This window comes from Pseudorca crassidens, chromosome 17 (genome assembly GCF_039906515.1).
Source record: "Pseudorca crassidens isolate mPseCra1 chromosome 17, mPseCra1.hap1, whole genome shotgun sequence".
Taxonomy (NCBI): domain Eukaryota; kingdom Metazoa; phylum Chordata; class Mammalia; order Artiodactyla; family Delphinidae; genus Pseudorca; species Pseudorca crassidens.
Window position 1 is genome coordinate 2,205,725 of NC_090312.1, and position 25,160 is coordinate 2,230,884.

A 25,160-nucleotide genomic window follows, 5' to 3' on the forward strand; every position below is an offset into this window, starting at 1 on the left:
AAAGCAAGCACTTCTGCTTGGCAAAAATACCAAGACCTGTATCAGATAGGAAAAAGGTTTTTTTGACTTTTTATGGCAGACAGTGGACTACTGTCACAGTGCATTTAGACAACAGACTTGAATAGAGAGCACAGAAAAAGGAATACACATATCTACCTGAATGCAAAAACTTGCTCAACGTCACTCATGATTAAAGAAATGCAAATTCATGCTACGGGATACTATTTTTATCTACTGGATTGGTGAAAACCCAAAGGGTGGATAAGAATGCATTCTTTTTTACGATACTGTGGGAACGGGCACTCACACTTCTCAGAGATGGGAGGAGAAAACTGATGTAGCTGCTGGGCAAGTGCATCTAGATTGCAAATACATTGAACCTGAGACTGTCAGTCGAATTTCTGGGAAACCGTCCTTCCGGTGTACCTGCACTCGTAAGAAATAACATTACGGACAACTGCAGCTCTATTTCTAGTACGACACGCTGTAAGCAACAGAAAGGCTCATCGAAGGAGGCTCTGTAAATACACTCTCTTACATCCAGGCCGTGGATGCTCCGCCACTGTAAAAAAACAGAATTCTTGCGAAGGTGCTGCCAGTGCTAACAAAGGCACGTCTGCAGGAGAGGGCTGCGGGAAGAACGCAGGCGGGGAACGGCCACGCGCCACGCCGCTCTGGGGCCACGACGTGGGAGAAACCACAACGCGATCCCGTGCGGCCCGGGAAGCGACAGGGTGCCAGCACCAGGGGTACCTGGAGCAGCCTCTCCCCTAGCGCCAGGCGCCGGGTGCGCGTGCGCGGCCCGCCCTCAGGGGGCAGGGTCTTGCGGAGTGGGAGGGGCGGTGGGTGTCCGCTCCCTCCGCGAGAGGGCCCTGCCGCCCGCAGACGCATGGCCGATGTCTCGCCTCCTTGACCCGCCACCCGCCAGATAGCAGGGCGAATGTGGGTGTGGAACTTGGGGAACATTCCAGAAGGAGCAGGAGAGGGGAGCCCGGAAGGGAGCGGGCAGGAGTGCACGGGGCGCGTGAGGCCTGCAGGCTTGGTGAGAGGAGAGCCGGCCTCGGCATCCGGGGTGGCAAGGCCAGCCTGGGATGGGCTGGGTGCTGCAGGGGTACCCGCGCCTTCCTGTGCCCTGGGGTCAGGATGCATGGTGATGCCCTGGCCACAGATGGAGAGGGAGATGAAGATGGAGGAGGAAGGCCTGTGGTGCTGGGTGGGAGGGTGCCCCATGAGGGCTCCTGAGAGCAGGAGTTCAGATCCGCGGTGGGGGAAACCTGGTGCAGCCTTCAGGGAGCAGCAGCGGGCACACCTGCCGAGCAGGTTTGCTGGGGCGTGGGCGAATGAATGCAGAGTTCCAGGGAGTGCTGACGTCCCTGGGGATAGAGGGGACTTAGTGGCGGTGACAGGCCACCGAGCACCGAGAGGCCACACCTGGCCCCAGGCCCATGGGCGAGGAGGAGAGGGTCTGCCCCGGTGTCCAGCGGAGAAGGGCTCCAAATGCTGGTGGACACACAGGGGCCAGATCTAAGCGCGGAGCCACAGGGCTGAGCACGTGGCCTGCTCGCTTCTCACGTTCAGGGCCGGACGTCCTCGGAGATGACCGTCCTCCTTGTCTGGCTGCTGCTCATGAGCCTGCCACGGGTGGAGACCAACGTCACCGTGTCTGTAAGGCAAAGTAAGTTCCAGGCCCTCGGCCTCCTGGGCTGGGAGGAGGCGGTGGGCCGGAACGCCTGTGCGGACTCGGGGGTGGCCATCCCCGTTTGGGTGCCGCCCTGGCCCCAGGTGGGTTTGGATAGTTGCAGCACAGAGGACTCAGTGGGCAAAAGACCGTGAAGAGGGTGGTCAGCTCCTGGATGCCTAGTGGGGGAGCCTCTTGATGTGGAGCCCCCCGAGAGCAGGTCCGGAAGGCTGGCTTTATTCCCCAGCACCCAGCTCTCCCTGCCACAGCCCTGCCTTCCTGGGGGAGGTCAGGCTGGAGGCCAAGCCTGGCGCAGCCATCGCTGGGCCTTCTGGGGCTGCCTTTGAGAACAGAGAGCTGCAGGAGCGTGACCAGCTTCTCCCCCAGCAGCAAGTCCCGCCGTGAGGCAGAGCTGACAGTGGGCCGCCGCTCCGGGATCTCGGGAGGGGAAGGTGGGGCCGGGTGCTGAAGGAGGTGGGGCGGGCCAGGAAGCGGGATGGAAAGGGTGTGTGAGAGCAGACTCCAAAGCTGTGGCGTTTCTTTTTCTAGAGAAGTCAGAGGTGAGACGACAGTGTTGTGTGTGGATGGGGCACATCCCTGAGGCTGGGCGGGGTGGGGGGAGGTGAGCCTTGGGTGTTGCCATATGACGGTGAGAGCTTGCGTGTCTCTGGGACGAGTGTCTGTGCGTGTCGGGTTCGTGTGGTGGGTCTTGGTGTGGAGGTGTGAGAGAGACAGACCCTGTGTGTGGATGAGGGAAGCCCAGAGAGCAGAGAAGGAGCTCCGGGCATGGGGCGGGCTGTGGGGAGCTGGGAAGACAGCGGGACCCCAGGCTGTTCTCATTTGGAGGAAGGAGAGGATGGGGGGTGTTGGTCTGACAGGACCTGAGAGCTGCCACATTCCATTTTCTTTTTATTCCTCATTTCAGACGTACTGAGGTGTCACGTTTGCGAGAAGGAGAACAGTTTCGATTGTGAAAGACCAACAAACTGTAGCCAGGGCGTCTCGTATTGTAGTACTGTGGCCGTGAGTAAGTACCTCAGTTAGTACTGGGCTTCCACGGGCAGGTCAGTGGGATACTGTCAGGATTCAGGGTCTGTCTAGTTTTCCTCAGTAGAGAATAACTAATATGAAAGCTACCCTTTTTTTAAATTTGAAGAGCAAAGTCCTGTGAAGCCAGGAGGGCAGGTGGACCATGGAGGAGACCCAGCTAAGTCACAGCAGGGCCGACGTAGGGCCACACGCACTGCCCGCTGGCCAGGGTGAAGTGCTGAAGTGCAGGAAGAAAGTAACGGAGACTTCTTTTCATTCACTTCTAAGTGAAAAATTAAGCTTTAAGGACTTCAGATGTCCCACCAAGAGTAGCTTTTACAAGAGATGTACATAATTAGGGGCATGGGCTTAAAATATGTTCTGAAAGGAGTGTGCATGCTTTAAAACGACTGGACACCACTGCTGGGCCATCTGTAATTCGCCCGAGGACTTCTGGCCGCATGAGGAGCTCTCTCCCGAGGGCGAGTCTGAGGGCCCCGGCGTGACCCAGCAGTGGCTTCGTCAGGGCTGGAGAATTCACTTTCCGTTCGTCAGTCGCTTCTGGAGGCTTCCATGTTCCAGGAAGTGTGCGGGGTGCTGAGTGGGTCGAGGTGTAAGCCCCACTGAGGCCTCACGTGGACCTGATAACTTAGCGTGGAAAGATGACTGCACGGTGAAATATGAGATGAGGTGAAGTCGGAAGACGGGCCCCGTCACCCAGCGCTGAGCTGTGCCCTTGCGGCAGGCTCACTGGCACAGCACTCACACCCAGGCCCTGGGCAGCGGCCCCTCGGGGGGCAGCTCCGAGCTCCGGGCACTGGCTGGGATGGCCGGGAGCCCCTTGCTCTCGTGTGTCTGTCCGTGGTCACAAAGGCCTGAGCGGCCCTGCGTTTGAGAAGTTGAGGCCTAAGGAGCCTGTACGTTCCCAAACGGAGACTGCCAGGCCCAGGTTCCCGGTGCGCGCGGACAGGCCAAGGCTGGGGGCATCCGATGCCACACCCCACTCCCAGGAGCAAATCTGAACACAAAGACCTGATCCTCTTCCTCTGTGGTGATGGCTCCCGACTCCCCATCAGGTGCCCTCTCTGAGCGGGGCTTCTGAGAGGCGCCACCGGAAGGGTCAGGGTCGGGCAGATTTCAGACAGAAATGGTGTTGGTGTCGTTTTCAATTCACGTGACTCCTTTCTGTCTCTGTCCTTATTTCCCATTAGGAACATTTCCACGGTTCTTCTATGTTTCCAAGCAGTGCGTAAAGTATTGTGGGACAATCAGTCCACCTCCACAGATGCCCAAGTCGTTCGTGCTCATAAAGCCCACGCCCTTCCTGTTCGTGGCGTGCTGTAAGCAGGACCTGTGCAACAACCAGAAACCAGTCATCAAAGAAAACATAGAAGATAGATACAAAGAGGAGGGCGTCGGCAGCAGGCAGGGCCGCAGGGGCAGCAGTGCGGGGCTGGTGACTTTCCTGACACTGGCCTCTGGGCTCCTGGGCCTCAGGCTGCCATGATGAAGCCGACTGGCTGCAGACGGTTGGAACCTGTTGCATTAAACTTGTTTTCCGTTGATTAGCTCACTGGTGGTCTGACTTTCCAGGGACCTCGAAATGGGGAAGGAGTGGGGAAATCGAATCTGTCTGGCTCTAGCCGGCAGGTCGGCAGGTCAAATTAGAGCAAGGCCAAACCTTCCCCACAGCGATTTCGTCTACAAGTTGTTTCTCTCTGAAATCAAGACTTGTAAGTCTGTTTATTGCTGACAACCACTCTTGACTCCCCTTCACCTTGGAGGGCCTCAGTATTGTTGGAAGTGAGGGCCTGAGGCCCACCCATGAAGAGTAGTGCTCAGATGCTTCTGACCTTTGGGGGGGCCCAGGGTCAGTGGGGGAGACACAATGATTTGGGCGTAAGACATCCCTGAAGCGAAAGAAATACTGCTCAGCGTGGGGAGTGGGACATCGTCCTGGGGACAGCCCTCTTCTGACGGGGGAGGCCCCATGGCTGCTCTCCGTCAGCTCTTGCTACCAGCTTCCAGGAGACAGAAGACAAGGAATTCTGCTGAATAAGCATGCACTTCACCCACCAGCTGGCACAGGTGGGTGGACTCACAAATTCTTTCACATGCATTTGTCCAGCATCTGAAACTTGAGCAGGTAGACAGCAGCAGGGTCAGCCTTTTCTCGGTTTTCAGTTGAGATGCAGCTGTCCAAAGACAGCTGAAAAGTCAGAGTCACAGTTGCGCACAAAACAAAGGCTTTCTCCCCCGTGGCGTTGACTCGGTGTTAGGATGGGGGCAGCACCATCTGCAGCTCACCTTCCTACCCCGTCTGCCCACACTCCAGCCTGCCCCGACCTGGTCTGACTCAGGGAGACTGCTGGTGGGGGCAGCCTGGGAACCTTCCAAAGAGTCTCGGTGGCCGCAGAAGGAGGCACTGTGGGGCAGGCAGGGAGGAGGGCCCTCTCTGTCACATCTGGACCCTCTAAACCAGAGGTCTAGGTGGGCCAGAAGCTCCCTGAGGCTTGGCCAGCAACTCCAGGACTGAAGATTTCCAGCCTCTGTTAGGCTCCTACTGCGCGCATGTCCCTTTTCCAAGCACAGGCTTTGCGCTCACACCCTGCTACTCATGCCGGGGTCCAGGAATGGCATCCCCCAGCTACTCCCGACTCAAATCCTAGGATAGGAGCTTGTGGAGCATCCCTTTTGTTAGGGCAGGCAAGAGAGGTAAGAGGTCAACTACGTGAGAGTTACCATGGCACCTGAAACTGGAGTCTCTTCACCAGGAGGACGGTTAGGTGCAGTGTAAGATAACCGGGAAGTCAAGACCTGTGAATATGGAGAATCCCTAAATTTGGACCTGGTGGGTCTTTGGTGATTTGATGAGGATCGCTTTCAATGGCAGATGATGGGAGATACCAGCGTATTGCAGGATGAGGAGTTCAGGTGAACTGGGAAACGTGTTGTCACCAGTGTGATAGATACTCTTTCCAGAAGTCACTGTGGAAGGAAGGAGCTGTAAGAGGCTAGAGTTTAGAAAAAACAGATCAAGGGTCAACATCGGTGCCACATTAAGAGTGTAAAGACTTGGGAGCCTTTATCTGCGAAGAGTGGGGAGCCAGTCGGCGGAGGACAGAAGCAGGAGGCAGGGGCCCAGCTGGTGCAGGCAGAACGGAACGGGATCCAGAGCAGAGGCCGCAGCCTCGGCAGGGAGAGCGGACGCTTCTCCCGTGAGCCAGCAGAGCGACGGGCAGGAGTGCACAGAGAGCGCGCATGTGGGAAGGGGCCGGGAAGTTGAAAGGATGCACTCCCCACAGTCACGCTTGCTCCGTGAGCAGCAGACGGGGTATCTGCTGAAGAGAGTGAGCAAACAGACGGGGTGGGCATGATGGCAGCTTGGGACCGTCCCTGCAGGCTGCAGAGACAGGAGGTCGTGGCTGAGACCGTGCAGAGGCCCAGAGGAGCTTGCTGGCAAGAGGACGCAGGAGCGGTCGAGGCACAGGAGCCAGCCGACATGGTGGAGGCTCTCTGAAGCCTGCTGTGAGCTAATCCCCTGAGTCACCAGGGCAAGAGGGAACTGCACATGGTTTCAGGAGAGCAACTGAGTGACGACCTGTCGAAACTTGGCCGGATAGAGAAGGAGGTCCAGCCAAGGTGAGTAGGCCCAGGCCAGGCCTGCAAGGCCATGTGGAGGCAGAGGGCAGAGAGTTGGCTAGAACTGAGGGAAGAGCGTGAAGGGAAGCGCCTACAGTCACCCGGACCCCTCAGAACTCCATGCAGAGTACGAGAAAGCTCACGTGCTGGGGAAGGACGCGTGATTCCGCAAGTGGCGTTGCTAAGGTGGGCCACCGTGTTCCTTAAGAGCCGGTGTGGGGCTTCCCTGGTGGTGCAGTGGTTGGGGGTCTGCCTGCCGATTCGGGGGACGTGGGTTCGTGCCCCGGTCCGGGAAGATCCCACATGCCGCGGAGCGGCTGGGCCCGTGAGCCATGGCCGCTGAGCCTGCGCGTCCAGAGCCTGTGCTCCGCAGCGGGAGAGGCCACAGCAGTGAGAAGCCCGCGTACCGCAAAAAAAAAAAAAAAAAAAAAAAAAAAAAAGCCGGTGTGGTGCAAGTGACAGAAAACCCCAAACCATGGTGACCTCAGCAAGGGCAAGAAGTATTTCCTTCTGGCTCACGTACACGAAGCGCAGCGCTCAGCAGCCCAGAGCGGCGCGGCGTGGCGGGGAAGCACGCTCCGCCTTGCCGAGCGCTGCTGCAGCTCGGGGCACACGCTTCGGGGAGGGGAGTGTGTGGGCCGCAAAAGCAGCATCTCTTTCAAAGTGACAAGTTCTCCAAAATATATATGCATGCCCAAGTTGTCACCTGTATGTAGGCTTTAAAAACCAAGAAAACTGAGAATTTGAGGGTCCACTTTGAGTATAGGAAGCAGTCTTCTAGGGAGAACAGGTATCTCAGGTGCTCTGAGCTGTCGGTCCCTTGGACGGTTGGACTCAACGGGCCATGTGAAGACACACAGAGGAGCTAGGGACTGTAGCCTTCAAACATTGCCCCTCAACCACAGCAAAGGCCCCCCCCCCGTCCTGATACATATGCAGCAAATCACAAGGTGCTGGACACAGGGTCGCCAAAGCCTGTGTGCACCTCTGAACAAGCATGTCCACCTTCTGAAACGTCATCCTCTGTCTCAAGCACTTGGAACGCTCCTACCAACTCACTCCCTTCATAGGCCAAGCGCAGAACCGATACTACCACAAAACAAAAACAGTACAAGAAAGGAACACTAGAGGTCCACGTAACTGTGAACTAAAAACAAAAACTGGCTAATCGGCTGTATTAAAATAATAACAGGTTATGACCAAGTACAATTTGCTCCAGAAACGTTAAGAATGAGTCAGCCTTAGAAAAAGATGTCAACCAAGGGGATAAAGGATAATAACCAGAGGATCATCAACGTTCACTTATATGATTTTTTAAAAATCCTGGATCACTAGGAACTGGAAAAAATGTCAGTAACTTACTAAAAGTCACCCACCAGAAACCTAAAACAAACACCATACTTAGTGGTGAAGTATTCCAAATGCTCCCACGTAACCCAAGAACGTAACGTGCACACACACTGTCCCGGCTACAGTCAGATGCTCAAGTGGAGGCTTAGACATGTCACAAAGGAAGGAGAATAAAGGAAGGGCTATAGAAATGCTTTCCCCCAGCAACAGGTCTAACCGGGCAGCTAAAAACCCTCCTATTACAAAACACTTAAAAATGTTGCATGAAAAAACATTCTAAATACTTTTCAACTGTATGCCAAGCTAATGTGAACACTTCAGAAGAGGAAGAAAGGAAAGAAGAGAGGGAGGGAGGGCGAAAGGGAGGCAGGGAGAAAGGAAGGAAGGGGAAAAAAAGAAAAAAAGAAAAGAAAAGGAAACAATCTTGACAATATATGGACAGCAAGTAGTGAAGCTGGCAGCTGCCTTCAGGATACTTGCTTCTTTCCAGTCACCTAGAGCCACAGGCTGGGTGGCAGACAAGGCACTGGTCTCCATAAGAGAGGAAGTGAAGGTAAAAAAACATAAATGAGGAGCTTCAGAAGGGATATGCCCTAAATTAAATACTAAACTAGAAAAAAAGATACTCTCTGCACAAGGAAGCTTGTCTGTGTCAGTATTGGCTCTACGTGGAGAAAAACATATGAAGAGAAGTTATTCCTGAGAATTAGAAACTCTCATATGACCTTGCGGCTTGTATTTCCACTACTGGTTTATTCCAATCAACCTCAAGCCACAAAATAAATGTTAAGTGGCAATGATGGGTTTCACCCTGTAGATACCTAGAAGAACAAAGGAAAATCCTCTCTGAAGGAATATCTGCTCAACTCAGAAGTCAGAGTCCCAAAGGTATTATCTCAATAAATATCTGCTAAAAAATAAAAAATCACAAAAGACACAAGAAAACAAGAAACAATGAGTAAGCAGAAGTAGACCACCAAAAGTTTCAAACATTGGAAATCATAGATATATAATAAAAAATAAATTTGCTTTAAGAAATAAAAGAGCATAGAAAACATGAGGAAAGAACGAGATACCATCAAAAAATATTAGGCAAAAAAATAAAGGAAACTGCTGGAAGCGAATGATGTAATCTTTGAATATAAAAACTTAAGGGAGATGGTGGTGGGATGAATTGGGAGATTGACATGTATACACTAATATGTATCAAATAGATAACTAATAAGAACGTGCTGCATACAAAAAATAAAATTCAAAAATAAAGACTTAAGGGAGAAATTAAATAACAGATTACACATAGATGAAGAGAGAACAATAAACTGGAATTTGAGCTGAACAAATTATTCCACTGCAACCTAGAGATTAAAAGAAATGGAAAACACAGAGAAGAAACTAGAAGACATGAAGAACAGAAGGAGAGAGGCTAATACAGAAATAAGCAGAATCCCAGAAGAAGAGAACACAGAAAATGGAGTACAGACAATGTTCAAAGAAAAGAGCAATGGATGATTTTCCAAAAGTGATGAAAGACATGAATACTCAGGTCAAGCAATCACAACAGACCTGTACTGAGACACACTCAGAGTAAAATGTCCAGATTTCAAACCAAGAGAAACTCCTAAAAGCTGCCAGAGAGAAAAGACACGTCTCGGAGGCAACAGCAGTTACACCCTATGCAGACCTCAGCTCAACATGGGAGACAGAGGACAAGGCAGTGATCTTGGACTCACAGCCTACACAACTGTGAGAAATAAGTGTCTGCTGTTTAAGCCCCCCAGTCTACGATGTTTTGTTGTAGCAGCCCGAGCAGACTAAGACATGTGGATAAAGCAAAACAAACACTGACTAGAGAGCACAAAAATAATAATTTCTTATTTGGGAGGTTAAAGAAAATAAGACAACGTGGGATACAAAGAGCATGAAAAGACAGGAGCAACGTGCTTAACGATGAAGTGTTCTCTGGTTTCTACGTGGTTCACAGAGAGGTTAGAGATGCCATAGGCATAAAGGGTCAATGCCAAAGGGTCATAGAAATAGCGTTTGTTACCTTCTGCATAGGTACAGAAAAAAGAAGTCATAATTGAGAAAAAACGGATAGAAAAAATTAAAAGTACTACATAACTGATGATAGAAATACATCTGCCTGCCTTAGCAACCACAATAGATAAAATTACCAGCTCAGAGACAGATTATTAGATTGAAGTTTTTGTTTTCATCCAGAAAAACACTCAAAACAAAAGACCACAGAAAAATTCATCATAAAAGACGGAAGAGGGCTTCCCTGGTGGCGCAGTAGTTGAGAGTCCACCTGCCAGTGCAGGGGACACGGGTTCGTGCCCTGGTCCGGGAGGATCCCACATGCCGCGGAGTGGCTGGGTCCGTGAGCTATGGCCGCTGAGCCTGCATGTCCGGAGCCTGTGCTCCACAACGGGAGAGGCCACAACAGTGAGAGGCCCGCGTACTGTAAGAAAAAAAAAAAAAAGATGGAAGAAGATATCATGGACTTATACTATTAATGTTAGACAAATAGACTTTAAGGCAAAAATCACTAAGAGACGTAAATGACAAAATATTCAACTCACCGGAAAAAATTTTTTTTTAACAACTTAAAACTTATGTGTATCTAGCTAACAGAAGTGCTCCAAAATACATAAAAAGTGCTAGAACAACAAGGAGAAATGGACAAAACCAGCAACACTGTGGAATGTTTAAACACACCTCTCCCAACAACTGACAGACCTGAGGGCAGAAGTTTAGTAAAAACACTGAACAACACAGCTAACATATCTTGTACCCTGCACCCAACAATTACAACATAGGCACTCTGCTCAAAAACAAGACACCATGATGAAAATCTTCAAGTACTTTAAATTGGACAGTTAACAAAGTCTACAGAAAACAAAACAATATGCAACAAAACACTGGGATAAAGCTAGAGCAGCTTCCAGGGGAAAACTGATAAGCATTTTAAAACTCAAACGCTTATAACAGAAAAGAAGAACATCGGAAAATTAAGGAATTAGACATTCCATTTCAAAAGTTAGAAATCTGTAATGAGAAATAATGAAGTGGCAGAAATTAATGAAATAAAACTCTAGGGTATAATAGAAAGGACCAAGAGTTGGGTTAGCAGCATTTGAGACAAAACCAAAGAGAGAGATTTTAGTAATCGAGAAGAGTAGTAGGTAGAAAACATCAGACTAAACACAGTACCACTTTTAAAGGACTAGAAAACAGCAAAGAGATTGCTATCTGGGACATGGTGAAGGGTCTAACATACTTGAATGCAGATGTAAATATGGACCCCATTTCTTAACCAACCCTTTGCCATATAACTCTGCAGTCCCTTCAACCAAAGGCTGGATTTATTTCCTTGACCTTGACTTGGGGCTCAATCTTGTAACTTGCCAGGGACTGCTTTCTTATGCCGCTATCACCATCATGAGAGAAAATGCTCATTAGTGCCCTTGTAGCAGGAGGATGAGAAACACATGTGGCTGAACATCTCAGCTGACCCCAGATCTGCAGTGAGAAGCACTGAACCCAGCCTACCCTCAGATGCATGGATGATAATATCAATGCTTTAACTCTGAGAGCTGCGTAGCCACTTGATATGCAGCAGCAGCAGCAGCTGACTGAGACAATGTGGATCCACTAAGAAGAAAAGAAAGAGAATGGGTCAGACACAACATTTCATCAAGATACAGGAGCTAATATGATTCCAAAACTGATTAAAGATATCATCCCACAGGTTTAAGAAATCCTTAAGGAACTGAAGCAGGATCAAGAAAAATCATACCCACGCACATCACAGTACAACTGCTGAACACCAAGGATAAAGAGAAAATCTTAAGAGCAGCCAGAGAAAATAGCCACCACACTTCAAGGGGCAACATCAAGACTAACAACTGAGTTCCAAAAGAGAAAATAATCAGTGAAAGACAGGAGACAATGGAATGACATCGTCAAACCACTGGCAGAAAATAACTAACAATCTAGAAGTTAATACAAAGCACAAATATCCTTCAAAATTCAAAGGTAACAGGGACTTCCCTGGTGGTCCAGTGGCTAAGACTGCGCTTCCAATGCAGGGGGCGCAGGTTCGATCCCTGGTGGTGTAACTAAGATGCCACACGCCTCGCAGCACAGCCAGAAAAAAACAAAAAACAAAAAACCCCTAAATAAATAAATAAAAAGAAAGACCAAAGGTAACAAATTCAGAGAAAAAAAATCTCAGAGAACTTACCCCCAGCGAACCACACTCAAAAAAATTATAAGAGGTAGAAGAGAAATGATCTCAAACAGAAGCACAGAAATGCACAGAAAGAAGGGAAGAAAAGGGTGAATGTGAGACAATGTAAATGAATATCATTATCTGAAGCAATAACAACGAGGTCTTGGGGTTTCACCACATAGGGTTAAAGAATTACGTAGCATATTTAACCCAACGATATCTATAGTGTAAAGAGTTGCCTGCGACAGGAGTGGCACAGGTGGCAGCGAGATACACGGAGCCAGAGGCGGTAAACATGGAAATGGACAACCGTGGCTACGTTCCAAAAAAACTTTACTTATGACAGGCGAAACCTGAATTTCATATATTTCACAAAAGTTGCTTCCCCCCGCTCCCCCCACCCCCACCGTTTAAGCGTACAAAAGATGTTCTCGGCTCCCAGGTGCAACTAAAAACAAGCAGCCGGACTGCTCTCAGGCTGCAGTCGGCCAACCACTGCATCAGGGAACCACTAACACCTAGAATCGCCATCGAGCGGAGCCCACGGAGCGGTCACAGAGACCCCCGCCAAGAGATCTCTTTTTCTTTGAAAAAATAGTAAAACTGATAAATCCCTAGAAAGAATGATTATGACTAAGAGAAGACACAAATTATCAATATCAGGAATGAAAAGGATGACATATCTACAGGTCCTATAACCATTAAAAAGATATGGAAAGAGATACCATCTAGGGCTAAGCAAAGAGTTCTTAGAGTTGATACCAAAAGCACAATCCATGAAAAGAAAAGTTGATAAAGTGGCTTCATCAAAATTAAAACCTTATGCCCTGCTGAAGACTGATAAGAAGACGAAAAGACAGACTACAGACTGGGGGAAATATTTGCAAGGCACGTATCCAGCAAAGTGTCATCTAAAATTCTAAGGAACTCTCAAAACTCAACAATTAAAAAGAAGAAAATCCGATTAGAAAATGGGCCAGGGGACTTCCCTGGTGGTCCAGTGGTAAGGAATCCGCCTTCCAATGCAGGGGATGCGGGTTCGATCCCTAGTCAGGGAATTGAGATCCCACATGCCTCGGAGCAACTAAGCCTGCAGGCCGCAGCTACTGAGCTCGCGTGCCTCAACTAGAGAGAAGTCTGTGCACCGCAGTGAAAGATCCTGCATGCCTCTGCGAAGATCCCGTGTGCCACCACTAAGACCTGATGCAGCCAAAAACATAAAATAAATAAATAAATAAAATATTAAAAAAAGAAAGAAAATGGGTCAGAACGTACGAACAGACATCTCACCAATAAGCAGAGGTAGGTGGCAAATACGCACATGGGAAGATTTTCACCAGCATTAGCCTTTATGAAAACGCAAATTAAAGTCACAATGAGATATCACTGTACACCTATCAAAGTACTAAAGTAAAGATAGTGACCTCACCATATGCTGATGAGGAGGCATAGCAACAGGGCCATCCACACATCGCTGGTGAGAGTGTGCAGTTACATCACCACAGGGGCAAACAGCGCGACAGCTTTTCATAAAACTCAGCACGCAACTACCATATGACCTAGCGATTGCACTCTTGAGTGTGTATTCCAGAGAAATGAAGATGTATGTTCACAAGAAAACCCCGTGGATAAACGTGTATAGCAGCTTCATTTAAAAGTGCCAAAAACTGGAAACAACCGAGATGTCCTTCAATGGGCAAGTGGTTAAACCAGCTGTGGTCCATCCATGTCATGGAATATTTCTCAGCAATAAAAAGCAACAAAGTATTGAAACAGGCAACAACCTGGATGAGTCTGAAGGGAATTGTGCTGAGTGAGAAAAGCAACCAGTCTCCCCCCTACCTACTACGGGGATCCATCTGCATAATGACACAGGCTTTCTCAAACCATCCAGAAGCCCAGGACCTCTTACGGGGAAGCCTCTTGGTAGAATCCCCTGAGGGTGAGAAGGCAGCCGAGTCTATGCAGCCGGTGATCAATAAACGAATGGACAGTGTGTGGCGAGCTGTTGTCCTAAGCTGGGCCTGCACAGATCCACCCAGTGAGAAGGGCACTCACACCTTCTCCATCCTACAGGTGACAAAATGAAGGCTCAGCTGAACACGTTTCAAGCTTGCCACGGGGTAAAGCCCCAAGGCAAGCCAAGTGAGAGACCTTCCTCCTCTTTGGGACACTTTATGGAAGGAAATTGGTTAGATCAGCCCTGATCCATGGGCTCTGATGGCTCCCCACTGGGACGTTTCTTATCTTGTTAGGTCTTTGGGAAGCATATGCAGGGCTTCAGAAGCAGCGGCAGAACGCACAAGGGCTGGGATGCAAAGCTCTGTGGCAAGGCTGCCTCCCCACAAACTGTCAGCGCCTCTGGCCGGCAAACAGTGAAAGACGGGGCTGTGCTCGCCCCGCAGGGTCACCGGGACGAGTGGAACTAGAGAGACATGTTTGATTTGCCAGCGAAAGAGCCGCTGATGCAGCGGTAGCGTTGGCTTGTGTGGAGCTGGGGATGTGGGAAGCGGGAGGAAGGTTCTGTGACCACGGCGGCAGGTTCCCCACCTGCCAGCACTGCCCTTCCCCCGGGGCTGCTTCCACGCCCGTAGCCGCCCGCCCGCAGCTGCCTAGTGCGTGAAGCGTTGCCCCGTGTGATAGAGGAACCGATTTTACGTTGTTTAATTTGAATTTAGATAGTCATACTCGGCTCCAGGTGATGTCAGAACACGATCCGTCGTAATAGATCTTGAATGTCTATGTCTTGCTGTTCCTTGTATTTTTAAAACTGAATCAAGAAAATACATTCCTCACGTCCTAACAGTTGCAACAGCGAGTTAAGTGCTCTATGTGCTCTATGTGATCTCAGCAGCCTCAGTGTGGTCTGGGGGGCGCACCTGGCTCAGCTTCCACTTGGGAAGGTTTCTGCGGACTCAGCAGCCCAGGGAGATCCAGCCGCAGTTTCCAGGACCCTCGGCCGTGGGCAGGTCTACTGTCCAGGTGTTTGCAGCCTCCCTGGGAGCCCCACAACCCCTGAGATAATCGTTAGCATCATGGCCGTAGCTGCTGGCGGTTGATCAGCTGTGTGCCAGGTGCCGAAGGCACTAAGTTCCAGGCCTCCCAGGAGCAGCCCTGAGACAAGGGCTGGAGAGCAGGTGGCTTATTCCGGAGGTGAAGGCTCATCTCCAGGGGAGACGGGGAAGGGAGGCCACCAACCAGCTGCCACTGCAGATGGCCCCCTGGGGCTCTCTGACGCCCATGTAGAACCCTCACCTCAGAATCGTCCCACCTGGGCGAGGAAGCGCGGGTACCGTCTCCCAGTTGTCAGTGCTGGGGCCTCAGGGACTGAGGGGGGTATCGATTCCCTACCTTGCTGGGGGGAAATGGGATCCAGGCCAGGAAGTGCAGCGCCGGTGCTGGGAACGGGGCACAGGCGCGGCCAGGCCTACGGCGGTCTCTGGTAGGTGCCTTCCAGGGTTGGCCATGCGGGGGCTCATGGTAAAGCCGAGAGTGAAGCAGGCGGCTTGCCTAAGCTCTCGCTGCTGGAGGCCAGAGGCTACAGTCAGGTGTCTGAACTACCGGCCCGCCGCCCCCGCCTGAGGACCTCCCAGAAAGGTCTTCTCCGCTCCCTGGGACTGTGGCAAGCGTGTGCAGAGACCATTCCCTTCACTCTTCTCACGCCCAGGGCCCCCTTCCAATCCAGCCAAGGCCAGCGTGAGCCAGTGCTGGACACAGCGCCCAGCACGAGGAGGTACATAAGTGTCTGTGGATGAGTGAATAAATGAAAAGATCAGTGCGTAGGGGCCTCACTGTCTCCAGCTCGCCCAGTCCTCCCCTACCTGTCTCCCGTTTGCAGACTGAGGACATCTGCCAGGGTCCTGGGGGCCAAGATGCCAAGGCCCAGCCTGCCCACTGGCCAGGCCTCTGCAGCAGAACCAGCAAGGTGGTGCTGCCCTCGGGGCGTTCCAGCCTCCAGGAGGCCAGCTGACTTCCCCAGGCCCCGCACGGTCCTGCAGGAGCCACCTGCCCTACAGCGACACAGGTCCTCCAGGTGGCAGGCTCCAAGCTGGGCACTGCAGGCACGGGAAGGCAGAGGGGACCCAGTGGTGGTATAAACAGCGTGGCCTGGGTCCCTGCCCGCAGACCAGCAACCCGGCTTTTACCTCACCAACCAAGAGGGCACCTGAACTTTGGGGATCGAGAACCTCAGGGCAGCATTGGGGACACAAGGTTCTCCTTCAAAACCATCCCTGCTGGCATCCTCCAAACTGGGGAAAGATGGGCGGCAATCCTGTGCCCACTCAGCCACTTCAGTGTCTGTTCAAGACCCTTCCCCACCTGGCAAGGGGCACGAACTCGAGGTCTGAACCTGGCAGAGAAAACTCCACTGCCCCGAGCAAGCGTGGCCTCCACTGTCCCCTGCTTCCTCGTCCGGGTGGGAAGTGTGGCCCTGGAGCCACCCTGCTCCAGCCCCTACCGGTGGCCTCGCTCTCTGGAGCCCTAGGAGGGTAACAGGAGCAGACAGAGCTCTCCACAGCGCAGGGAGGGGGAGGGAGTGTGCTCTGGGCCAGGCCCAAGTTGCCCATTCGAGGCATCTTCCAGTCCTGGGCTGGAGCGAGGTTTGAAAGAGCCCTGAGGGGCGCGTGGTCTCGGCTATGGGAGGGGGTTGCTAACCTAAAACAGTATAACAGTCAGTTATTTTACCAGCAAAATGTGTTTGTTCTGGAATAGCAAAGGATTGCAATTTGGGATTTGCAAAGAATGCAACTGTGGTGAACTATATGCATGTCTGGTAAAGCAAAGAAGAGGAGACTCTTTTGCAGAGGAGAAGGGGAGTTGGGAGGGGCTGTTATAAACAGAGTCCATTGGAGGAAACTGGGAGTTGACGGAGTGGTAGCTTTTCATTGGCTGGGCTGTTGTTGGGCAGGGAGAAAAATCTTCCTTCCTCCTGCTGGTCTTGGTGTCACTTCTTGCCAGAGATGCAAGGTAGGTCTCTTCCTGTTGGGATCTGTATTGACCTTGAGGGGTAGGTGCATGAGATCGCCCTCTTCTGGCATCCCAACTCCATTTTAGTGACTTTCCCTTTATTAATATTCACAGGGTGCTGGTGGTGAAATGGGCTCAGGTCCACACCTACCCTCTGTGCCCAGCTTCTGGCAGCAAGGCTGCCCGCCACACTCCCACTTTGCCAGCAGAGGGTGCTAGAGGGAGATGGACACTGGAGGGCAGGAGCTGTGCCTGTGACACGGCTGTCCCTTGGCACCGCATTAAACAGGATAATGGCTCTGCCCAGGGTGTGCCGAAGTTTCCATGACGTTTTGCTGGAACAGAACCCAAGGGCACCATCTCAGAGAGGGAGCCTCTCCCATGCAGACATCCCCTGAGATGGTGTACCTGTTCACCTTGGCCCCTGCTCTGGCTGGTGAGCTCCTATTCACCCTTCCTGGCCCATCTCTAGTGCCCCTCACTGGGGAGCTGGCAGTGCCCCCCCCACTCTGTGGCTCAGCCCCAACCTGCAAGGAGGGCGTGCCGGGCTGTCCCAGGTGAGCCCTGCTGGCCGCTGGCTGCGGGGACTCCCTTGTTTATCCAGTTTCCCACCTTCTCGCTCCTGGAGAACACCAGCTGCCCATGATCAGGAGCACGGGCGTCCCTGCATCCTGGCTCCTTGCTGCCCAGACCAGCCCAAAGAGGAGCAGCCCTCGCACCTGGGGACCCAGAGTGAATTATCCCCATCCTCCACGTCTCTCTCTGTCCCTCCTCTGAAGGAGCCAGGGAGGCTCAAGGAGGGGCTAGCTGGGACACTCCCGGGCCAGGTGGACACTCAGAGACCCCCACCCCGAGACTGGGGCCCTTCAGGATGGGTAGGGAGGTGCTGGTGTTCTCCCTGCTGCAGGGAAACAGAAGGCTGCAGTGCGGGGGTAGGGGCCAGGCTCTGCGTGAGCGGGAAGGGAAGGAAGAGGGGAGACTGGCCGAGGGCAGGTGCCAGAGCAACTCAGGACACCGAGCTTTCTACTCAGGACACTCAGAGTCCCACCAGCCTGAGCTCTCTGGTGGCCGCTTAAGCCCTTTCTGAGGCGCCCTGTGCCCGTGAGCACAGCAGCCTTTCTGTCCTTCCCCAACACTCTGGGCTTGGGTCCTAAGACTAGAACAGCATCCATTCCTTATGGCCAGGAGTAAGGCTCAGCATGTGACCAGGCTCAGGGCTCAGAGTGGGACCAGGCTCAGGGCTCAGTGTGTGACCAGGCTCAGGGCTCAGTGTGTGACCAGGCTCAGGGCTCAGAGTGGGACCAGGGCCAGGGCTCAGTGTGTGACCAGGCTCAGGGCTCAGAGTGGGACCAGGGCCAGGGCTCAGAGTGGGACCAGGGCCAGGGCTCAGAGTGGGACCAGGCTCAGGGCTCAGAGTGGGACCAGGCTCAGGGCTCTGGAGCCCCCTTGGTGAAATAGGCATAGGAACACCCCCTTTCCAGACCTGCCTGACAGCGTGGGGCCTGAGTTCACATCCTGGGTCCCCACCACTCTGTCCCCAGCACAGGGCGGGAGGAAGGGTCAGACGCAGGGAGGGGAGGGAGGAAGGGGGAGGCAGGAACAGGACTCAGCCTCTTGTTCACGTGGCGGTCCTGGGTTCATAACTGGGGTCAAGGACTCTTCCCAGAGGGGGGGATGGAGGTCCTCTGGGCAGGTGTCCAGTCCAGGGCCTCACTGGGATCTTAGTTTCCTCGCCTGCCCTGCACACCTGTGGGGCAGGGAGCTCCATGTCTCCTCTCAGCCGCTCTGGGGAGTGGAGGCCAATGGCAGGCTGAGGAGGCCATGTGCTAACTGTGGCCTGGGCTGGGAGCCTGGGCCTTAACTGGAGAACGTCCAGCTTGTAAAAGAGTGGGTTTCAAATGCCTCGTTAGTTTAATGGGGGGCCCCCCGCCCCCAACCCCTGGGCAGGCTGGTACTTGGGACGCATTTCTCTGCCCATCCCCAGGCCAGGGCAGCCTCTGCCCTCCTGCCCTCCTCGTGCGGAGGATCCCCCCTTCCCTGAGAGCATCTCTGCAGATAGCTGGGCTCTCTCAGGCCCCTGCCCCACAGGACTGCAAACGACCCTTTGAGAGTCCTTATGTTCAGTATTTCCCACATTGCCCTATTAGGGGAAGAAAATCTCTTACAGATCCCCAGGGATATAGACCTCAGTCTGAGAAACGCGGTGCCCCCTGGGAGAAATCCAGCGGACTTTGCTTGTGGGAGGGTTTTGGGAACCCACCCCCTTGCCTATTGCTCTGCACTGGCTCCTCCTCTTCTTTCAAGCCCCGCCCCTCGTCGCCCCTACTTCAAATGCAGCCCACCTTCTCCAGGCTGCGCACAGGGCTCTGGTGTGTTACCCGACAGATCACTGAATGCGGGTCCCCCAACCCCTCACATTCAGCCCCTCGTCCCTGCACCCCAGGACCAAGGGGTTACGGAGTAGAAATCAGCAACGTCCGGGGCAGGGGGAGCCCAGAGCCCCAGGAGCTCTCTCCCTCCCACAGACTGTCTGCTGCACCCACAGACCCAAGGCCTGGCTTCCGCCTGCTGGCCTCTGAGCTGGGTCTAGGGCCGGCCCACTGCCTGGTGCTGCAAACAAAAGGCTCATGGCCCCAGTCTGGGCTCCATCGTGCCCTTCCCAGCCACATGCCCCTCGAAGCAAGATCAAAGAACTTCCTCAGGCCTGGGCTGAGGGCTGAGGTGGAGTCTGGAAAGTCACCCAGGCTTCACAGTCCAGTCCGTATCTCAGGACAGCTCCAGGCAAGGCTGGGCTTCAGGCCAGGGAAGCCAGGGGCTGCTGGGCAAGGCCTGGCTGCTGCCACGGCCCGTGGCCGCAGGAGGTCACCAAGCTCGGAGGGATGAAGGAGTGGACGGAGTCGAATGGAGTGAATGGTGTGGACGGTGTGGACGGAGTGGATGGTGTGGATGGATGAATGGTGTGGACGGAGTGGGTGGTGTGGACGGTGTGGATGGAGGGGGTGGTGTGGACACCAGGATTGCTTGTTCAGTGTCCGTCCCATCTCGGTATACAGATGTGCACAGTTTTAGGGGAAGTGATCAGAACTTTGTTTCCTTACCCACCCTTACCTTTTGGGGCCTGGGGTAAATGGAGAGCCAAAAGTATGACGGTTCTAAAAGAGGCTTTAAAAAGCTAAAATAAAATACCATCGAAACAAACTGGACGGGGACTTTCCTGGCGGTCCAGTGCTTAAGACTCTGTGCTTCCAATGCAGGGGGAGCAGTTTCAATCCCTGGTCGGGGAACTAAGATCCCACCTGCCACATGGCGCGGAAAAAACAAAAACCCAAACAAACAAACAAAATCTGGACCGTCTAGCGCGAGTCTAGGTTCCCGGCTCCGAGACCTGAGCTGCCCTGCTCTGCAAGGCTGGCCCTGCGTGCGTGTGGCCCCAGCCTGTGCGCCAGCTCCACCTCCCACCCCCACCAACAGCTGCCCTGTGCCACACCTGGGCCTGAGGATGAGCACCCAGAAGCTCAGCCCGTCCTCTGCGGGTGGGTGAAGCAGCGGTCCCCCCACAGGGGTCCTGGGAAAGGGTGCAGGCTCCAGGCGGGCGCCTCTAGGACACAGGCCAGGGCGGGGGTCTGACGGTGTTCTAGACAGAGGTGATTCTGCCGGGGAGGGGAAGGTGGAGAGAGGGCCGTGGGCACAGGCCAGGCTTGGGCGAGGGAGGGCCTGGAGGTATGTGTGGGTCCACCCTGGAGGCGGATGTGAGGGCAGAGTTACTCAGAGAGCCCTGCGGCCCAGTCAGAGGTGCATCCGGAAGGGTGGCTATAGTTACTGGGGAGGGGCCGGTAGCCGCCAGGAGAGAGGCTGCGCCCTGGGAGGGGATGGAGTAGAGACACCAGGAGATGTGAGCTCCCACCCCAAGACACTAAGTGGGGGCAGCCCCGTGCGAGTAGGCCTTTTGCTGCATCCCCCAGGGCACCCTTGTCACCCACAGTCCCTCAAGCCTGGCCTGGAGGCCTGATGGGCAGCAGAGCAGCTCCCAGTGGGACGCCACTGGCTCCGCTTGTCCCTGGTCAGTTGGGCGCACACACCAGCACCCTAGGAGCTCACTGGAAATGCAGGCTCCGGTCCCACCCGGGGCTCCAGGTCAGAAGCAGCGTCTCGCCAGAGCCCAGGTGATCCGTGTGCATCTGTGCGACGGATTGGCAGGCCCGGCCAGAGCCAGCTTTCAGCCTGTGGCCCCTCAGTTTCCCCATTAAAATGCCTGCCTGCCGGCCCTGGCCCAAGAGAGAGGCCCAGAGGAGATGGCTATGCCTACTCAGAAGAGCTCTGGGGGAGCCGTGTCCCCCCAGACCCCAGGGCAGAGCTGTGACCCCCAGACCAGACCTCAGGGCAGGGCCCTGTCCTTAAGACTCCCAGAGCGGGTCCCCATGCCCGTGCTGCCTGCCTTCTTCCCAGCCCAACCTGGGGCCTCACGATCACTGCAGAGACAGAGAGGCCGAAGGCTCAGCACAGAGGGACAGGCAGAGAGAGGATTAGCAGACCTTCTGAGAGCCCCTGGGGCCCCTGGGGGGCAGGGCAAGGGGAGGCCCGGGAGGCATGAGTCAGGCTGGCCTGGCTGGCCCAAGCTCACCTCTAGCTAAATCCCTAGGTCTGCCTGACCAGGAAGCCGGCCGTATAAAGGCCCCGGTGTCGGCTGTGGGGGACACAGGCGGTGTCCTGTGTTCCCAGTCCTAGCTGGCAGATGCCCCACGATGAGGCCACTCCTGGTGTTTCTGCTTCCGGCTGTGCTGTGCACTGACCTGGGTAAGGGATGCTGACCTGGGTGGGAGGTGCCGGGTAGGGCTGGCTGCGGTCTGAGGGTCTGCGGCATCAGCCTGATGGGGGGCTGCAGGGATTGGGGGGAGAGGCCCTCGTGGCTGCTCCCTGACCAGCCAGACACGGAGACCTTGGTGTCCCTTTGGGCACAGTTTCTGGCATATCTGCCTCCTGTGGGGCGAAGGACCCTGGCGAGCGGTCCGAGGCGGCAGAGCTCTGGGCCAGGCAGGGGGACCTTGGTTCCAGTGAGGGTAACCAATTGTCCTGCTTTCCTGGGATTTCTGGGAGGTGGGACTGTGGTGCTAAAACTAGGGAAAGGAATCGGTCACCCCCCTTCAGTCCCAGTTCTGCCCCTACCTGATGACCTGGTTTTATGACCTTGAACACCAGCGCCTGATGCTTTTAAGGTCACCGGAAATGGGGCCTGAGGAGTGGGTGGTACAGCCCGTGATTATCAGCTGAATAATTATCATCCGGGGATAATTAGCTCCATCTGTGGCTTCCCTTGAGGGTGGCTGGGGGATGAGGGTTGAGGTGGAGCCGCCAGCTGTCAGGGAAGGCCCGGGGGTGGGGGGGGCGGGGGGTAGAGGGCAGAAGGGGAAGGAGCCACCTTGGGGATCAGTCCCAGATTGGGGGGGCTGGAAAGATAGGTGGAGGGGACTTTGGGGCAAGGGTGTGAGGCTGGTTCCGTGGACCGGGCAGTGGGCAGGGTCGCTTCTCAAAAGAGAGCCTGGTGCAGAGGTGAGTAGTGGGAAGAGAGAGCCGGTGCTGGGGAGGCGCCCCACCGCCTGTGCCCCGGGTCCAGCTGTGGGAGCAGGGCAGGGGGCAGGCGGGCTTGGGACGCCTCTGTCCTCCAGGGCTCAGCGCTCCTGGGAGGCTGACACCGGGATAGCACAGGGACCTAAGGAGCATTAACCCATTCATGCTCAGCACGGCCCAAGGACGTAGGGACTATCTGGACCCCTGTGGGGGAAACTGAGGCACAATAAGGTTCTTGGTCAAGGGAAGCTAGGAGTCTCTCCCCACCCCACCAGCGCCCAGGACTTAGTTGCACACAGAGGATTAGGAGCGGCCGGGGGTCACCCTGAGACACAGAGGCCTATTCTTCTTGGGGAGTTCCAGAAGCCTGACCTGGGAGGTACGGCCTCCGAGCCCGGGGCAGGGGCTCTGGAGGTCTGAGCTTGACCTCCTGCTTGCCTGTGGTCCAGCCACAAGCGCCCCAACCCTCCCCATAGGCGGAAATAGATTTGACATCAGTTGACCCATGTGGGCAAGGACACCCCACGGGGCACCCCGCCCGGGTCCCCCACAGCCCCCTACCCCGAGCCCTGGCAGAGAGGCGCCCTTTCCTACAGCGCAGCCCACGTAAGGGGCTCCTCGCTTTCCCACCTGCCCACTCGCCCTGTCACAGCTCCTGGGTCCTCGCAGCCTGGTCCCCGCCAGCCTGGCCTCCGCCAGGCTGCACCTTCTGCCCGAGGGTTCTTTCCCCAGATGACAAGTAAAAATCTGTTCATCTGTCCAGGCCCAGCTCCAGGGCCACCCACTCCAGGGAGCCTTCCCAGACGGCCCCCACCCTCTGTTAAGACCGTGGTCCCTCTCGGCCAAGTGCCCACAGAGTGTCTGTTGCACACTCCGCGCCAGCACACTCGGGGTTACGCGCTGCACCTCGGGCGGCCACCCTTGGACGGCCTTTGGGGCCTCCAGGACGGGAGCCTTGTCCCGGTCTCCCTGTCGGTGGGACCTAGGGCCGGCTGCTCAGCATTCAGGGGTGAGCCAGGACCGGCCCTTTTGCTGCAGACTCCCCATCGATCGGCCTGGGGTGGGGTGCACCAGCAGGCCCCAGGCATTGAGGGGCAAGGCCTTTCCTTCCTGTTAGTAAACAACACTTAACACCTACTGTGTGTAGGCAGCAGTCCTGAGCCTGGAGCCCCATCCTGTAGGTAAGGACACTGCGGCCCAGAGAGGGACGGGGCAGTGAGGAAGAGGACCCAGGTCGTCTGTGTCCCGGGGGAGCCTGCAGACCTCCACCCACCGCCTCTGCCCGCACTCCTGCTGCCAGACTGGCGCTCACACACACAGGGCCAGTGGAGCACAGCAGTCCCTGCCCCTCGGCCTGTCCCAGGGGACCAGGAAGAGGGGGCGCTCAGTCTAGCCCCAGGCCCGGGCCCCCAGGCTGCCCACCCCAGTGGCCGCCCGAGCCCCCAGCCCAGACTGACCACGGGTCTGCTTCCTTTCCTCCCAGCCCAGGCCCTGCAGTGCTGCGGCCTCGAGCCCTGCGAGCCTCTGGTGGAGTGCCCCGCCCAACAAGTACTGTGTGATTATGCGCCCTGGTAAGTACCCACGCCCCGCCCTGACGCCCTGCACGCCCTGCACGCCTGCACACCCCGCTGGCCTCTCCTCGGCCCACCCAGACCCTCGGGGGACACCACGCCCTCCAGCAGGAATCCCCGCAGTGGGGCCCACCCCGGGGCTGTAGGGGGCAGGGACTACCCATCCTTGTTTGTAATACTCACGTGTCCATACAAGGGTCGGTTAAGAGAAACTCCTTCAGCAGCCCAACAACACCGTCACAGCAAGGCCCCAGCATGGGCTTCCCTGTTTGAGTGAGTCCATGTAAAATACTTGGGAGGGAGGGAGCAGGCGGTCCATGGATTCTGCAAGATGTGGGCACGCAAGGAGGGTGATGGCTGGGACGCCTGGCCTCGGTCGGCAGCCCGGCGGGGGTGCATCTCCCGGGCTCCCCACCTCACATCATGGGTGGCAGGACCCCTGACCTGGGCACCTCGCACTGTGCTGGGACCCCGGCCTGCCCTGCCCAACCACACCCAGACCCTGTCTTCTCCAGGCTCCCCTCACACCCCCAGGGCAGGCCCCTCCTTCCTCCAATCTTCAGGTCTGAGCAGCCGCGAGCTGAACCGGGGCCCAAGCTCTCGAGTAGGGCCTGCTGGTGACAGTGACAGGCAGGGTCAGGGTCCCTCCAGCCGCCTCGCTCTCCCACCTTCCTGTCCACTGGTCAGCCAGAGCATTTATGCATCACAGACCCACGGGGCCTCCTTCCTTCCTGCCTCCGGGGCTCAGGGTGCTGAAATCGGAGAGGGACGGAGCCTCTGGAAGGCCACTGGCGCCCCTGCCAGCCCCTGCCAGGCGAAGTCAGACCTTTCCCATGGTACCCTGGTTGCCCACGGGTGGGGGGGGCATCGGTACTGGGAGGTGGCCCTACCTCCCCCAGAGGCGACCCCGCAGGGTGCTGAGAGAGAAGGAATAGAGCTGCAGGGCTGCTCTGAGCTGTCTGAGGCGTGGGGTCTGGTGAGTTTGCTCGTCCTCGGTCTTGGGGGCCCCGCTGTGCCTTGGAGGGGCAGGCGGCGCTTTATGGGGCGGTCCTCAGCAAGGCACATGCTCAGGTGGGGACGCAGCACTTCCCTCTTCTCTAGGAAGCCAACTTCTGTCCCGAAC

General features: G+C 55.1%; 1 long non-coding RNA gene across 1 annotated transcript; it reads right to left on the reverse strand.

The window, feature by feature from the left end:
* Window positions 1–2,570: 2,570 nt before the first annotated feature.
* On the reverse strand, window positions 2,571–23,994 carry LOC137210647 (uncharacterized). Its single transcript, XR_010936659.1, has 2 exons — window positions 23,924–23,994; window positions 2,571–5,695 (listed from the first exon to the last, which is right to left on the reverse strand). It is a non-coding gene; the product is annotated as an uncharacterized lncRNA (long non-coding RNA).
* Between the last annotated feature and the right edge of the window lie 1,166 nt (window positions 23,995–25,160).